We start from the raw sequence: 14,607 nt of genomic DNA, 5'->3' as shown, positions 1-14,607 counted from the left end.
ATTTTGTGGGATGTTGCAGGAATGTGGTTGGGTTTTGAGAAGATGTAGGGAAGTTTGTGGCATTTTTCTGGAATTTTGAGGGGCTTTCAATAACTTTGTGAGAGTTTTCTTGAATTTAGTGGAAATTTGTTGAGATTTTGTGAGATGGTTCTGGAATTTGGTGGGATTTTTGTGGGATTTTGAGGATTTGTCTTGAATTTTGTGGGATTTGGAGGAGACTTGAAGAATTTGGAGGGAATTTTCTTGAATTTTTTGGATATTGGTGGAGATTTTGTGAGATGCTGCAGGAATGTGGTTGGGTTTTGAGAAGATTTAGGGATTTTTGTGGGATATTTGTGGAATTTTCAGCAGCTTTCAAGTATTTTGTGAGAGTCTTCTTGAATTTTGTGGAAATTGTAGGAGATGTTGTGAGATGTTGCAGGAATTGTGTGGGATTTTTGTGGAATTTTGAGGAATTCTCTTGAATTTTGTGGGATTTGGAGGAGACTTGAAGAAGTTGGAGGGATTTTTCCTAAATGTTGCGGAAATTGGTGGAGATTTTGTGAGATGTTTCAGGAATTTGTTTGGATTTTGAGAAGATGTAGGGAATTTTGTTGGATTTTTGTGGAATTTTGAGGATTTCTCTTGAATTTTGTAAGATTTGGAGGAGACTTGAAGAATTTTGCGGGAATTTTCTTAGATTTTGTGGAAATTTGTTGAGATTTTGTGAGATGGTTCTGGAATTTGGTGGGATATTGAGGAAATTCAGTGAATTTTGAGGGATTTTTCTTGAATTTTGTGGAAATTGTTGGAGATTTTGTGGGATGTTGCAGGAATTGGGTAGGGTTTTGAGAAGGTTTAGGGAATTTTGTGGCATTTTTCTGCAATTTTGTGAGGCTTTTCCAGAATGTTTGGTGATATTGAGGTGATTTGGTGGGATGTTTCTGGAATTTTGTGGGATTTTTCTGGGATTTGTACGAGACTTGAAGAATTTTGCGGGATTTTTCTTGAATTTTGTGGAAATTGTTGGAGATTTTGTGGGATGTTGCAGGAATGTGGTTGGGTTTTGAGAAGATGTAGGGAAGTTTGTGGCATTTTTCTGGAATTTTGAGGGGCTTTCAAGAACTTTGTGAGAGTTTTCTTGAATTTAGTGGAAATTTGTTGAGATTTTGTGAGATGGTTCTGGAGTTTGGTGGGATTTTTGTGGGATTTTGAGGATTTGTCTTGAATTTTGTGGGATTTGGAGGAGACTTGAAGAATTTGGAGGGAATTTTCTTGAATTTTTTGGATATTGGTGGAGATTTTGTGAGATGCTGCAGGAATGTGGTTGGGTTTTGAGAAGATTTAGGGATTTTTGTGGGATATTCGTGGAATTTTCAGCAGCTTTCAAGTATTTTTTGAGAGTCTTCTTGAATTTTGTGGAAATTTCCGGAGATTTTGTGAGATGGTTCTGGAATTTGGTGGGATTTTTGTGGAATTTTGAGGAATTCTCTTGAATTTTGTGGGATTTGGAGGAGACTTGAAGAAGTTGGAGGGATTTTTCCTAAATGTTGTGGAAATTGGTGGAGATATTGTGAGATGTTTCAGGAATTTGTTTGGATTTTGAGAAGATGTAGGGAATTTTGTTGGATTTTTGTGGAATTTTGAGGATTTCTCTTGAATTTTGTGGGATTTGGAGGAGACTTGAAGAATTTTGCGGGAATTTTCTTAGATTTTGTGGAAATGTGTGGAGATTTTGTGAGATGTCTGTAGAATTTTGTAATGTTTTGAGAAGATGTAGGGAATTTTGTGGCATTTTTCTGGAATTTTGAGGGGCTTTCAAGAACTTTGTGAGAGTTTTTTTGAATTTTTTGGAAATTTGTTGAGATTTTGTGAGATGGTTCTGGAGTTTGGTGGGATATTGAGGAAATTCAGTGAATTTGGAGGGAATTTTCTTGAATTTTGTGGAAATTGTTGGAGATTTTGTGGGATGTTGCAGGAATGTGGTTGGGTTCTGAGAAGATTTAGGGAATTGTGTGGGGCTTGTACAGAATTTGGTGGGATTTCTCTTGAATTTTGTGGGATTTCTATTGAATTTAATGGGATGTTTGTGGGATGTTTGTGAGATGTTTGTAGGATGTTTGTGGTATTTGGAGGAGACTTGAAGAATTTTGCGGGATTTTTCTTGAATTGTTTGGAAATTGGTGGAGATTTTGTGAGATGTTGCAGGAGTTTGTTTGGGTTCTGAGAAGATGGAAGGAATTTTGTGGGATTTTTGTGGAATTTTGAGGATTTCTCTTGAATTTTGTGGGATTTGGAGGAGACTTGAAGAATTTTGCGGGAATTTTCTTAGATTTAGTGGAAATTTGTTGAGATTTTGTGAGATGGTTCTGGAACTTGGTGGGATATTGAGGAAATTCAGTGAATTTGGAGGGATTTTTCTTGAATTTTGTGGAAATTGTTGGAGATTTTGTGGGATGTTGCAGGAATTGGGTAGGGTTTTGAGAAGGTTTAGGGAATTTTGTGGCATTTTTCTGCAATTTTGTGAGGCTTTTCCAGAATGTTTGGTGATATTGAGGTGATTTGGTGGGATGTTTCTGGAATTTTGTGGGATTTTTCTGGGATTTGTACGAGACTTGAAGAATTTTGCGGGATTTTTCTTGAATTGTTTGGAAATTGGTGGAGATTTTGTGAGATGTTGCAGGAGTTTGTTTGGGTTTTGAGAAGATGTAGGGAATTTTGTGGCATTTTTCTGGAATTTTGAGGGGCTTTCAAGAACTTTGTGAGAGTTTTCTTGAATTTAGTGGAAATTTGTTGAGATTTTGTGAGATGGTTCTGGAATTTGGTGGGATTTTTGTGGGATTTTGAGGATTTCTCTTGAATTTTGTGGGAGTTGGAGGAGACTTGAAGAATTTGGAGGGAATTTTCTTAGATTTACTGGAAATTTGTTGAGATTTTGTGAGATGGTTCTGGAATTTGGTGGGATATTTAGGAAATTCAGTGAATTTTGAGGGATTTTTCTTGAATTTTGTGGAAATTGTTGGAGATTTTGTGGGATGTTGCAGGAATTGGGTAGGGTTTTGAGAAGGTTTAGGGAATTTTGTGGCATTTTTCTGCAATTTTGTGAGGCTTTTCCAGAATGTTTGGTGATATTGAGGTGATTTGGTGGGATGTTTCTGGAATTTTGTGGGATTTTTCTGGGATTTGTAGGAGACTTGAAGAATTTTGCGGGATTTTTCTTGTATTTTGTGGAAATTGTTGGAGATTTTGTGGGATGTTGCAGGAATGTGGTTGGGTTTTGAGAAGATGTAGGGAAGTTTGTGGCATTTTTCTGGAATTTTGAGGGGCTTTCAAGAACTTTGTGAGAGTTTTCTTGAATTTAGTGGAAATTTGTTGAGATTTTGTGAGATGGTTCTGGAATTTGGTGGGATTTTTGTGGGATTTTGAGGATTTGTCTTGAATTTTGTGGGATTTGGAGGAGACTTGAAGAATTTGGAGGGAATTTTCTTGAATTTTTTGGATATTGGTGGAGATTTTGTGAGATGCTGCAGGAATGTGGTTGGGTTTTGAGAAGATTTAGGGATTTTTGTGGGATATTTGTGGAATTTTCAGCAGCTTTCAAGTATTTTGTGAGAGTCTTCTTGAATTTTGTGGAAATTGTAGGAGATGTTGTGAGATGTTGCAGGAATTGTGTGGGATTTTTGTGGAATTTTGAGGAATTCTCTTGAATTTTGTGGGATTTGGAGGAGACTTGAAGAAGTTGGAGGGATTTTTCCTAAATGTTGCGGAAATTGGTGGAGATTTTGTGAGATGTTTCAGGAATTTGTTTGGATTTTGAGAAGATGTAGGGAATTTTGTTGGATTTTTGTGGAATTTTGAGGATTTCTCTTGAATTTTGTAAGATTTGGAGGAGACTTGAAGAATTTTGCGGGAATTTTCTTAGATTTTGTGGAAATTTGTTGAGATTTTGTGAGATGGTTCTGGAATTTGGTGGGATATTGAGGAAATTCAGTGAATTTTGAGGGATTTTTCTTGAATTTTGTGGAAATTGTTGGAGATTTTGTGGGATGTTGCAGGAATTGGGTAGGGTTTTGAGAAGGTTTAGGGAATTTTGTGGCATTTTTCTGCAATTTTGTGAGGCTTTTCCAGAATGTTTGGTGATATTGAGGTGATTTGGTGGGATGTTTCTGGAATTTTGTGGGATTTTTCTGGGATTTGTACGAGACTTGAAGAATTTTGCGGGATTTTTCTTGAATTTTGTGGAAATTGTTGGAGATTTTGTGGGATGTTGCAGGAATGTGGTTGGGTTTTGAGAAGATGTAGGGAAGTTTGTGGCATTTTTCTGGAATTTTGAGGGGCTTTCAAGAACTTTGTGAGAGTTTTCTTGAATTTAGTGGAAATTTGTTGAGATTTTGTGAGATGGTTCTGGAGTTTGGTGGGATTTTTGTGGGATTTTGAGGATTTGTCTTGAATTTTGTGGGATTTGGAGGAGACTTGAAGAATTTGGAGGGAATTTTCTTGAATTTTTTGGATATTGGTGGAGATTTTGTGAGATGCTGCAGGAATGTGGTTGGGTTTTGAGAAGATTTAGGGATTTTTGTGGGATATTCGTGGAATTTTCAGCAGCTTTCAAGTATTTTTTGAGAGTCTTCTTGAATTTTGTGGAAATTTCCGGAGATTTTGTGAGATGGTTCTGGAATTTGGTGGGATTTTTGTGGAATTTTGAGGAATTCTCTTGAATTTTGTGGGATTTGGAGGAGACTTGAAGAAGTTGGAGGGATTTTTCCTAAATGTTGTGGAAATTGGTGGAGATATTGTGAGATGTTTCAGGAATTTGTTTGGATTTTGAGAAGATGTAGGGAATTTTGTTGGATTTTTGTGGAATTTTGAGGATTTCTCTTGAATTTTGTGGGATTTGGAGGAGACTTGAAGAATTTTGCGGGAATTTTCTTAGATTTTGTGGAAATGTGTGGAGATTTTGTGAGATGTCTGTAGAATTTTGTAATGTTTTGAGAAGATGTAGGGAATTTTGTGGCATTTTTCTGGAATTTTGAGGGGCTTTCAAGAACTTTGTGAGAGTTTTTTTGAATTTTTTGGAAATTTGTTGAGATTTTGTGAGATGGTTCTGGAGTTTGGTGGGATATTGAGGAAATTCAGTGAATTTGGAGGGAATTTTCTTGAATTTTGTGGAAATTGTTGGAGATTTTGTGGGATGTTGCAGGAATGTGGTTGGGTTCTGAGAAGATTTAGGGAATTGTGTGGGGCTTGTACAGAATTTGGTGGGATTTCTCTTGAATTTTGTGGGATTTCTATTGAATTTAATGGGATGTTTGTGGGATGTTTGTGAGATGTTTGTAGGATGTTTGTGGTATTTGGAGGAGACTTGAAGAATTTTGCGGGATTTTTCTTGAATTGTTTGGAAATTGGTGGAGATTTTGTGAGATGTTGCAGGAGTTTGTTTGGGTTCTGAGAAGATGGAAGGAATTTTGTGGGATTTTTGTGGAATTTTGAGGATTTCTCTTGAATTTTGTGGGATTTGGAGGAGACTTGAAGAATTTTGCGGGAATTTTCTTAGATTTTGTGGAAATTTGTTGAGATTTTGTGAGATGGTTCTGGAATTTGGTGGGATATTGAGGAAATTCAGTGAATTTGGAGGGATTTTTCTTGAATTTTGTGGAAATTGTTGGAGATTTTGTGGGATGTTGCAGGAATTTGGTAGGGTTTTGAGAAGATTTATGGAATTTTGTGGCATTTTTCTGCAATTTTGTGAGGCTTTTCCAGAATGTTTGGTGATATTGAGGTGATTTGGTGGGATGTTTCTGGAATTTTGTGGGATTTTTCTGGGATTTGTACGAGACTTGAAGAATTTTGCGGGATTTTTCTTGAATTGTTTGGAAATTGGTGGAGATTTTGTGAGATGTTGCAGGAGTTTGTTTGGGTTTTGAGAAGATGTAGGGAATTTTGTGGCATTTTTCTGGAATTTTGAGGGGCTTTCAAGAACTTTGTGAGAGTTTTCTTGAATTTAGTGGAAATTTGTTGAGATTTTGTGAGATGGTTCTGGAATTTGGTGGGATTTTTGTGGGATTTTGAGGATTTGTCTTGAATTTTGTGGGATTTGGAGGAGACTTGAAGAATTTGGAGGGAATTTTCTTGAATTTTTTGGATATTGGTGGAGATTTTGTGAGATGCTGCAGGAATGTGGTTGGGTTTTGAGAAGATTTAGGGATTTTTGTGGGATATTCGTGGAATTTTCAGCAGCTTTCAAGTATTTTTTGAGAGTCTTCTTGAATTTTGTGGAAATTTCCGGAGATTTTGTGAGATGTTGCAGGAATTTGGTGGGATTTTTGTGGAATTTTGAGGAATTCTCTTGAATTTTGTGGGATTTGGAGGAGACTTGAAGAAGTTGGGGGGATTTTTCCTAAATGTTGTGGAAATTGGTGGAGATTTTGTGAGATGTTTCAGGAATTTGTTTGGATTTTGAGAAGATGTAGGGAATTTTGTTGGATTTTTGTGGAATTTTGAGGATTTCTCTTGAATTTTGTGGGATTTGGAGGAGACTTGAAGAATTTTGCGGGAATTTTCTTAGATTTTGTGGAAATGTGTGGAGATTTTGTGAGATGTCTGTAGAATTTTGTAATGTTTTGAGAAGATGTAGGGAATATTGCGGCATTTTTCTGGAATTTTGAGGGGCTTTCAAGAACTTTGTGAGAGTTTTTTTGAATTTTTTGGAAATTTGTTGAGATTTTGTGAGATGGTTCTGGAGTTTGGTGGGATATTGAGGAAATTCAGTGAATTTGGAGGGATTTTTCTTGAATTTTGAGGAAATTGTTGGAGATTTTGTGGGATGTTGCAGGAATGTGGTTGGGTTCTGAGAAGATTTAGGGAATTGTGTGGGGCTTGTACAGAATTTGGTGGGATTTCTCTTGAATTTTGTGGGATTTCTATGGAATTTTATGGGATGTTTGTGGGATGTTTGTGAGATGTTTGTAGGATGTTTGTGGTATTTGGAGGAGACTTGAAGAATTTTGCGGGATTTTTCTTGAAATGTTTGGAAATTGGTGGAGATTTTGTGAGATGTTGCAGGAGTTTGTTTGGGTTCTGAGAAGATGGAAGGAATTTTGTGGGATTTTTGTGGAATTTTGAGGATTTCTCTTGAATTTTGTGGGATTTGGAGGAGACTTGAAGAATTTTGCGGGAATTTTCTTAGATTTAGTGGAAATTTGTTGAGATTTTGTGAGATGGTTCTGGAATTTGGTGGGATATTGAGGAAATTCAGTGAATTTTGAGGGATTTTTCTTGAATTTTGTGGAAATTGTTGGAGATTTTGTGGAATGTTGCAGGAATTGGGTAGGGTTTTGAGAAGGTTTAGGGAATTTTGTGGCATTTTTCTGCAATTTTGTGAGGCTTTTCCAGAATGTTTGGTGATATTGAGGTGATTTGGTGGGATGTTTCTGGAATTTTGTGGGATTTTTCTGGGATTTGTACGAGACTTGAAGAATTTTGCGGGATTTTTCTTGAATTTTGTGGAAATTGTTGGAGATTTTGTGGGATGTTGCAGGAATGTGGTTGGGTTTTGAGAAGATGTAGGGAAGTTTGTGGCATTTTTCTGGAATTTTGAGGGGCTTTCAAGAACTTTGTGAGAGTTTTCTTGAATTTAGTGGAAATTTGTTGAGATTTTGTGAGATGGTTCTGGAATTTGGTGGGATTTTTGTGGGATTTTGAGGATTTGTCTTGAATTTTGTGGGATTTGGAGGAGACTTGAAGAATTTGGAGGGAATTTTCTTGAATTTTTTGGATATTGGTGGAGATTTTGTGAGATGCTGCAGGAATGTGGTTGGGTTTTGAGAAGATTTAGGGATTTTTGTGGGATATTCGTGGAATTTTCAGCAGCTTTCAAGTATTTTTTGAGAGTCTTCTTGAATTTTGTGGAAATTTCCGGAGATTTTGTGAGATGGTTCTGGAATTTGGTGGGATTTTTGTGGAATTTTGAGGAATTCTCTTGAATTTTGTGGGATTTGGAGGAGACTTGAAGAAGTTGGAGGGATTTTTCCTAAATGTTGTGGAAATTGGTGGAGATTTTGTGAGATGTTTCAGGAATTTGTTTGGATTTTGAGAAGATGTAGGGAATTTTGTTGGATTTTTGTGGAATTTTGAGGATTTCTCTTGAATTTTGTGGGATTTGGAGGAGACTTGAAGAATTTTGCGGGAATTTTCTTAGATTTTGTGGAAATGTGTGGAGATTTTGTGAGATGTCTGTAGAATTTTGTAATGTTTTGAGAAGATGTAGGGAATTTTGTGGCATTTTTCTGGAATTTTGAGGGGCTTTCAAGAACTTTGTGAGAGTTTTTTTGAATTTTTTGGAAATTTGTTGAGATTTTGTGAGATGGTTCTGGAGTTTGGTGGGATATTGAGGAAATTCAGTGAATTTGGAGGGAATTTTCTTGAATTTTGTGGAAATTGTTGGAGATTTTGTGGGATGTTGCAGGAATGTGGTTGGGTTCTGAGAAGATTTAGGGAATTGTGTGGGGCTTGTACAGAATTTGGTGGGATTTCTCTTGAATTTTGTGGGATTTCTATGGAATTTTATGGGATGTTTGTGGGATGTTTGTGAGATGTTTGTAGGATGTTTGTGGTATTTGGAGGAGACTTGAAGAATTTTGCGGGATTTTTCTTGAATTGTTTGGAAATTGGTGGAGATTTTGTGAGATGTTGCAGGAGTTTGTTTGGGTTCTGAGAAGATGGAAGGAATTTTGTTGGATTTTTGTGGAATTTTGAGGATTTGTCTTGAATTTTGTGGGATTTGGAGGAGACTTGAAGAATTTTGCGGGAATTTTCTTAGATTTAGTGGAAATTTGTTGAGATTTTGTGAGATGGTTCTGGAACTTGGTGGGATATTGAGGAAATTCAGTGAATTTTGAGGGATTTTTCTTGAATTTTGTGGAAATTGTTGGAGATTTTGTGGGATGTTGCAGGAATGTGGTTGGGTTTTGAGAAGGTTTAGGGAATTTTGTGGCATTTTTCTGGAATTTTGAGGGGCTTTCAAGAACTTTGTGAGAGTTTTCTTGAATTTAGTGGAAATTTGTTGAGATTTTGTGAGATGGTTCTGGAATTTGGTGGGATTTTTGTGGGATTTTGAGGATTTGTCTTGAATTTTGTGGGATTTGGAGGAGACTTGAAGAATTTGGAGGGAATTTTCTTGAATTTTTTGGATATTGGTGGAGATTTTGTGAGATGCTGCAGGAATGTGGTTGGGTTTTGAGAAGATTTAGGGATTTTTGTGGGATATTCGTGGAATTTTCAGCAGCTTTCAAGTATTTTGTGAGAGTCTTCTTGAATTTTGTGGAAATTTCCGGAGATTTTGTGAGATGTTGCAGGAATTTTGTGGGATTTTTGTGGAATTTTGAGGAATTCTCTTGAATTTTGTGGGATTTGGAGGAGACTTGAAGAAGTTGGGGGGATTTTTCCTAAATGTTGTGGAAATTGGTGGAGATTTTGTGAGATGTTTCAGGAATTTGTTTGGATTTTGAGAAGATGTAGGGAATTTTGTTGGATTTTTGTGGAATTTTGAGGATTTCTCTTGAATTTTGTGGGATTTGGAGGAGACTTGAAGAATTTTGCGGGAATTTTCTTAGATTTTGTGGAAATGTGTGGAGATTTTGTGAGATGTCTGTAGAATTTTGTAATGTTTTGAGAAGATGTAGGGAATATTGCGGCATTTTTCTGGAATTTTGAGGGGCTTTCAAGAACTTTGTGAGAGTTTTTTTGAATTTTTTTGAAATTTGTTGAGATTTTGTGAGATGGTTCTGGAGTTTGGTGGGATATTGAGGAAATTCAGTGAATTTGGAGGGATTTTTCTTGAATTTTGAGGAAATTGTTGGAGATTTTGTGGGATGTTGCAGGAATGTGGTTGGGTTCTGAGAAGATTTAGGGAATTGTGTGGGGCTTGTACAGAATTTGGTGGCATTTCTCTTGAATTTTGTGGGATTTCTATGGAATTTTATGGGATGTTTGTGGGATGTTTGTGAGATGTTTGTAGGATGTTTGTGGTATTTGGAGGAGACTTGAAGAATTTTGCGGGATTTTTCTTGAATTGTTTGGAAATTGGTGGAGATTTTGTGAGATGTTGCAGGAATTTGTTTGGGTTTTGAGAAGATGGAAGGAATTTTGTTGGATTTTTGTGGAATTTTGAGGATTTGTCTTGAATTTTGTGGGATTTGGAGGAGACTTGAAGAATTTTGCGGGAATTTTCTTAGATTTAGTGGAAATTTGTTGAGATTTTGTGAGATGGTTCTGGAATTTGGTGGGATATTGAGGAAATTCAGTGAATTTGGAGGGATTTTTCTTGAATTTTGTGGAAATTGTTGGAGATTTTGTGGAATGTTGCAGGAATTGGGTAGGGTTTTGAGAAGGTTTAGGGAATTTTGTGGCATTTTTCTGCAATTTTGTGAGGCTTTTCCAGAATGTTTGGTGATATTGAGGTGATTTGGTGGGATGTTTCTGGAATTTTGTGGGATTTTTCTGGGATTTGTACGAGACTTGAAGAATTTTGCGGGATTTTTCTTGAATTTTGTGGAAATTGTTGGAGATTTTGTGGGATGTTGCAGGAATGTGGTTGGGTTTTGAGAAGATGTAGGGAAGTTTGTGGCATTTTTCTGGAATTTTGAGGGGCTTTCAAGAACTTTGTGAGAGTTTTCTTGAATTTAGTGGAAATTTGTTGAGATTTTGTGAGATGGTTCTGGAATTTGGTGGGATTTTTGTGGGATTTTGAGGATTTGTCTTGAATTTTGTGGGATTTGGAGGAGACTTGAAGAATTTGGAGGGAATTTTCTTGAATTTTTTGGATATTGGTGGAGATTTTGTGAGATGCTGCAGGAATGTGGTTGGGTTTTGAGAAGATTTAGGGATTTTTGTGGGATATTCGTGGAATTTTCAGCAGCTTTCAAGTATTTTGTGAGAGTCTTCTTGAATTTTGTGGAAATTTCCGGAGATTTTGTGAGATGTTGCAGGAATTTGGTGGGATTTTTGTGGAATTTTGAGGAATTCTCTTGAATTTTGTGGGATTTGGAGGAGACTTGAAGAAGTTGGAGGGATTTTTCCTAAATGTTGTGGAAATTGGTGGAGATTTTGTGAGATGTTTCAGGAATTTGTTTGGATTTTGAGAAGATGTAGGGAATTTTGTTGGATTTTTGTGGAATTTTGAGGATTTCTCTTGAATTTTGTGGGATTTGGAGGAGACTTGAAGAATTTTGCGGAATTTTCTTAGATTTTGTGGAAATTTGTTGAGATTTTGTGAGATGGTTCTGGAATTTGGTGGGATATTGAGGAAATTCAGTGAATTTTGAGGGATTTTTCTTGAATTTTTTGGCTATTGGTGGAGATTTTGTGAGATGTTGCAGGAATTTGGTAGGGTTTTGAGAAGATTTATGGAATTTTGTGGCATTTTTCTGCAATTTTGTGAGGCTTTTCCAGAATGTTTGGTGATATTGAGGTGATTTGGTGGGATGTTTCTGGAATTTTTTGGGATTTTTCTGGGATTTGTACGAGACTTGAAGAATTTTGCGGGATTTTTCTTGAATTTTGTGGAAATTGTTGGAGATTTTGTGGGATGTTGCAGGAATGTGGTTGGGTTTTGAGAAGATGTAGGGAAGTTTGTGGCATTTTTCTGGAATTTTGAGGGGCTTTCAAGAACTTTGTGAGAGTTTTCTTGAATTTAGTGGAAATTTGTTGAGATTTTGTGAGATGGTTCTGGAATTTGGTGGGATTTTTGTGGGATTTTGAGGAATTCTCTTGAATTTTGTGGGATTTGGAGGAGACTTGAAGAATTTGGAGGGAATTTTCTTGAATTTTTTGGATATTGGTGGAGATTTTGTGAGATGCTGCAGGAATGTGGTTGGGTTTTGAGAAGATTTAGGGATTTTTGTGGGATATTCGTGGAATTTTCAGCAGCTTTCAAGTATTTTGTGAGAGTCTTCTTGAATTTTGTGGAAATTTCCGGAGATTTTGTGAGATGGTTCTGGAATTTGGTGGGATTTTTGTGGAATTTTGAGGAATTCTCTTGAATTTTGTGGGATTTGGAGGAGACTTGAAGAAGTTGGAGGGATTTTTCCTAAATGTTGTGGAAATTGGTGGAGATTTTGTGAGATGTTTCAGGAATTTGTTTGGATTTTGAGAAGATGTAGGGAATTTTGTTGGATTTTTGTGGAATTTTGAGGATTTCTCTTGAATTTTGTAAGATTTGGAGGAGACTTGAAGAATTTTGCGGGAATTTTCTTAGATTTTGTGGAAATTTGTTGAGATTTTGTGAGATGGTTCTGGAATTTGGTGGGATATTGAGGAAATTCAGTGAATTTTGAGGGATTTTTCTTGAATTTTGTGGAAATTGTTGGAGATTTTGTGGGATGTTGCAGGAATTGGGTAGGGTTTTGAGAAGGTTTAGGGAATTTTGTGGCATTTTTCTGCAATTTTGTGAGGCTTTTCCAGAATGTTTGGTGATATTGAGGTGATTTGGTGGGATGTTTCTGGAATTTTGTGGGATTTTTCTGGGATTTGTACGAGACTTGAAGAATTTTGCGGGATTTTTCTTGAATTGTTTGGAAATTGGTGGAGATTTTGTGAGATGTTGCAGGAGTTTGTTTGGGTTTTGAGAAGATGTAGGGAAGTTTGTGGCATTTTTCTGGAATTTTGAGGGGCTTTCAAGAACTTTGTGAGAGTTTTCTTGAATTTAGTGGAAATTTGTTGAGATTTTGTGAGATGGTTCTGGAATTTGGTGGGATTTTTGTGGGATTTTGAGGATTTGTCTTGAATTTTGTGGGATTTGGAGGAGACTTGAAGAATTTGGAGGGAATTTTCTTGAATTTTTTGGATATTGGTGGAGATTTTGTGAGATGCTGCAGGAATGTGGTTGGGTTTTGAGAAGATTTAGGGATTTTTGTGGGATATTCGTGGAATTTTCAGCAGCTTTCAAGTATTTTGTGAGAGTCTTCTTGAATTTTGTGGAAATTTCCGGAGATTTTGTGAGATGTTGCAGGAATTTGGTGGGATTTTTGTGGAATTTTGAGGAATTCTCTTGAATTTTGTGGGATTTGGAGGAGACTTGAAGAAGTTGGAGGGATTTTTCCTAAATGTTGTGGAAATTGGTGGAGATTTTGTGAGATGTTTCAGGAATTTGTTTGGATTTTGAGAAGATGTAGGGAATTTTGTTGGATTTTTGTGGAATTTTGAGGATTTCTCTTGAATTTTGTAAGATTTGGAGGAGACTTGAAGAATATTGCGGGAATTTTCTTAGATTTTGTGGAAATGTGTGGAGATTTTGTGAGATGTCTGTAGAATTTTGTAATGTTTTGAGAAGATGTAGGGAATTTTGTGGCATTTTTCTGGAATTTTGAGGGGCTTTCAAGAACTTTGTGAGAGTTTTTTTGAATTTTTTGGAAATTTGTTGAGATTTTGTGAGATGGTTCTGGAGTTTGGTGGGATATTGAGGAAATTCAGTGAATTTGGAGGGAATTTTCTTGAATTTTGTGGAAATTGTTGGAGATTTTGTGGGATGTTGCAGGAATGTGGTTGGGTTCTGAGAAGATTTAGGGAATTGTGTGGGGCTTGTACAGAATTTGGTGGGATTTCTCTTGAATTTTGTGGGATTTCTATTGAATTTTATGGGATGTTTGTGGGATGTTTGTGAGATGTTTGTAGGATGTTTGTGGTATTTGGAGGAGACTTGAAGAATTTTGCGGGATTTTTCTTGAATTGTTTGGAAATTGGTGGAGATTTTGTGAGATGTTGCAGGAGTTTGTTTGGGTTCTGAGAAGATGGAAGGAATTTTGTTGGATTTTTGTGGAATTTTGAGGATTTGTCTTGAATTTTGTGGGATTTGGAGGAGACTTGAAGAATTTTGCGGGAATTTTCTTAGATTTTGTGGAAATTTGTTGAGATTTTGTGAGATGGTTCTGGAACTTGGTGGGATATTGAGGAAATTCAGTGAATTTTGAGGGATTTTTCTTGAATTTTGTGGAAATTGTTGGAGATTTTGTGGGATGTTGCAGGAATGTGGTTGGGTTTTGAGAAGGTTTAGGGAATTTTGTGGCATTTTTCTGGAATTTTGAGGGGCTTTCAAGAACTTTGTGAGAGTTTTCTTGAATTTAGTGGAAATTTGTTGAGATTTTGTGAGATGGTTCTGGAATTTGGTGGGATTTTTGTGGGATTTTGAGGATTTGTCTTGAATTTTGTGGGATTTGGAGGAGACTTGAAGAATTTGGAGGGAATTTTCTTGAATTTTTTGGATATTGGTGGAGATTTTGTGAGATGCTGCAGGAATGTGGTTGGGTTTTGAGAAGATTTAGGGATTTTTGTGGGATATTCGTGGAATTTTCAGCAGCTTTCAAGTATTTTGTGAGAGTCTTCTTGAATTTTGTGGAAATTTCCGGAGATTTTGTGAGATGTTGCAGGAATTTTGTGGGATTTTTGTGGAATTTTGAGGAATTCTCTTGAATTTTGTGGGATTTGGAGGAGACTTGAAGAAGTTGGGGGGATTTTTCCTAAATGTTGTGGAAATTGGTGGAGATTTTGTGAGATGTTTCAGGAATTTGTTTGGATTTTGAGAAGATGTAGGGAATTTTGTTGGATTTTTGTGGAATTTTGAGGATTTCTCTTGAA

The sequence above is a fragment of the Cyanistes caeruleus genome, unplaced genomic scaffold, assembly GCF_971803275.1.
Source record: "Cyanistes caeruleus unplaced genomic scaffold, bCyaCae1.hap1.1 HAP1_SCAFFOLD_67, whole genome shotgun sequence".
Taxonomy (NCBI): Eukaryota; Metazoa; Chordata; class Aves; order Passeriformes; family Paridae; genus Cyanistes; species Cyanistes caeruleus.
The sequence above is the reverse complement of the archived record's forward strand: the minus strand, read 5'-3'. Positions refer to the sequence as shown.